Genomic DNA, 2,862 nt, shown 5'->3' on the forward strand with positions numbered 1-2,862 from the left:
ACCCCTATCCCTTTTTTGCATGCTTGAGAGAAGACTTTTTACATGCCTGGGAGATTAAACCCCCTTAAGACCCTTAAGATCCATAAGACCCTTGAAGAGACCTAAGACCTTTTAAGGCCTTTAAGACCCTTAAGATACCGAATACTCTAAGCCTTCAAAGACTCTCAACACCCCGTATACCCTTTAAGACCCTCTAGACCTGTAAAACCCTTTAAAGACCCCTTTACCCACTGGCATTGCCTCAACTCACCATTGTATATAAACCCAAACCAGCATCGCCTTAACCCACGACTTAAATAAACCCAAACCAGCATCACCTTAACTCATTACTGAAATAAACCCAAACCAGCATCACCTTAACTCACCATTTGAAATAAACCCTTCTCTCCCTGCCTTGCCGGCTCTCCTGCACCCCCCCCCCCCACCCACCCCACCCCTTCTCAGTTCCCCTCCCCTCCGAATAACGCTTGGTAACCTTGCCAGTTACTAATAAGATTGTGGAACGGTCGCCAAATAGCTTAAGCACTCCAACGAAACGGTTGATAAGGAACGACTGGTTTGGCAAGCGATTCATACTTATGAAGATCAGGCATTCGATGATGAGAGCTTGGATTTCACTCGTCCTATCGTTGCTTTAATCATTGTAATCCTCCCAATTATTTTGCCCTCATAACTCGGATATTTCCCCACGGAGTACCCAGGCTCAGCTGTGGAAGCCTTCACATCGATCTTGCTGGTTAATTTGTTCCGAGGGGAAAATGAAATTCTTGGGAAAAATGCCAGGGCCATAGAAAAAGCTCCTTTATATGACATCATCTGCCATTTGGCAAACTATAGAAAAGAAGGGACATTCTTGGGAAAAATGTCAGGGGCATAGAAAAGGCCCCTTTATATAAGGGTATGTGCCATGTGGCAAACTCTAGAAAAGAAGGGACATTCCATAGCTTGTAGAAAATGCCAAACAATTAAAATAAGAGACATTCAAAAAATCTCGTGTGCATGCTGGACTACCCTTGTGTGCTTAGGAGGAACCAAGTAATGCTCCAGAAAAGTTCATATAAAGAGGCGACAATTTGATTCTTACACCTACATCAAGAAGTAAATGTATTTTCCTTGCCAGACATTGTGCGCCGCCTTTCTCACTGCACTCAGCAGGGCTTTCCAAAGGGGGAATTTCCTCATCCCAATGGATGCCAACCTGTGATTGTTTGTCTGTGCTCTATCCTTTTAAATGCTGAACATCAAGGAAGGAAGCAGCTCGTACCCTTTTTAAGTCTTTGGTATGACTCGGCTGGGGTTCGAACCACTGACCTCCCACCAGACTCGGAGTGGATGATCTAACCATTACACTCTCGAGTCTGCTCAAAAGCAATCCTACACTAAATCTAGAAAATCCTCATCGTCTCTGCCCTTTCCCTGTTCATGGATCCAATGTATGTAGAAAATTAAAATCTTCTATAATCACTCGTCTTTCCTTAACACATGTCTTTCTAAGGTTTTTTCTCATGTTCCATTGATATAGACGAATGACCGAGGAACACATGCAACCTCCACATGTGTTATTCCTGTCAAAACAGGAATGAGTGAGCATTTTCCCATAGGGATGCACTTGGCTATAATAGTAGTGATTTGATTGGTGCAGCCAAAGAACCACTCATTCCCAATCACTTGCTAAATGATGATCGAACAGAGACAAAGTCAAACCCGGAGCTGTCAAGCTGGAATGTCAGCTCAGTAACAGCCATTTACTGCACTTAGGGTACCAACACACAATGGCCTACGCATTGTAAGGGATACTGTTGGGTGGATGTACACTACCGGTCAAAAGTTTTAGAACACCTCAATTTTTCCAGTTTTTATTGAAATTTACGCAGTTTAATGTCCAGTGAATAAACTGAAATGGTACAAAGGTAAGCAGTAAACTGCTCGAGGTTAAAAAAAAGTTTAGGTTAGCAAAAACGGGAAAATAATGTAAATTGCACAGTTATATTGTAAAAAAAAGGCCTTCTTCAGGGAAAAAGTAATGGGTTAACAACTTCCAGCTGTTCTGCAGCAATCTAAGTAAATTAAGCCTTGAAGGTTGATGCAAACAATTCCTACAGGTGTCCCAACCTCTGCTGATTACTTGATTACAAACCTCCTGTCTGTATAAAAGCAGTATTGGAACAGATTGTTATTACACCCTCTGAAGCATTGTTTGGACAATATTGCACTGCAGGAAGTAGTATATTGGAAACTGGAGGAAACTCTGACAGGAAGAGGCCTGGCAGACCCAAAGCCACAGCAGAATCAGAAGACAAGTTTCTGAGAGTCAACAGCTTGCGTGATAGGCGGCTCACAGGACAACAGCTTCAAGCACAGCTTAACACTTGTCGAAGTAAGCAAGTCTCAGTTTCAACTGTGAAGAGAAGACTTCCAGCTGCAGGTTTGACAGGTCGAGTGGCAGTAAGAAAGCCATTGCTAAGATGGCAAAATAAGGAAAAGAGGCTTGCCTGGGCCATGAAGCACCGCCAGTGGACTACTGAAGACTGGAAGAAGGTCGTATGGACCAATGAATCAAAATTTGAAATCTTTGGTTCATCATGCAGGGTTTTTGTACGCCGTCGAGTGGTTCCTTCCGAAAAGATGGTTCCGAAAGGATGGTTCCTCAGTGTGTGACACCAACTGTCAAACATGGAGGAGGAAGCGTGATGGTCTGGGGATCTTTTGCTGGATCCAGATTCGGCGACTTGCACAGAGTGACTGGCACCCTGAACCAAAAGGGAAACCACAGCATTTTGCAGCGCCATGCAATTGCAATACTCTCTGGTATATGCCCAGTTGGTCAGGGGTTCATCTAATCCAACAGCAAGATAATGACCC

The sequence above is a fragment of the Myxine glutinosa genome, chromosome 7 (assembly GCF_964187855.1).
Source record: "Myxine glutinosa chromosome 7, kmMyxGlut1.1, whole genome shotgun sequence".
Classification (NCBI taxonomy): domain Eukaryota; kingdom Metazoa; phylum Chordata; class Myxini; order Myxiniformes; family Myxinidae; genus Myxine; species Myxine glutinosa.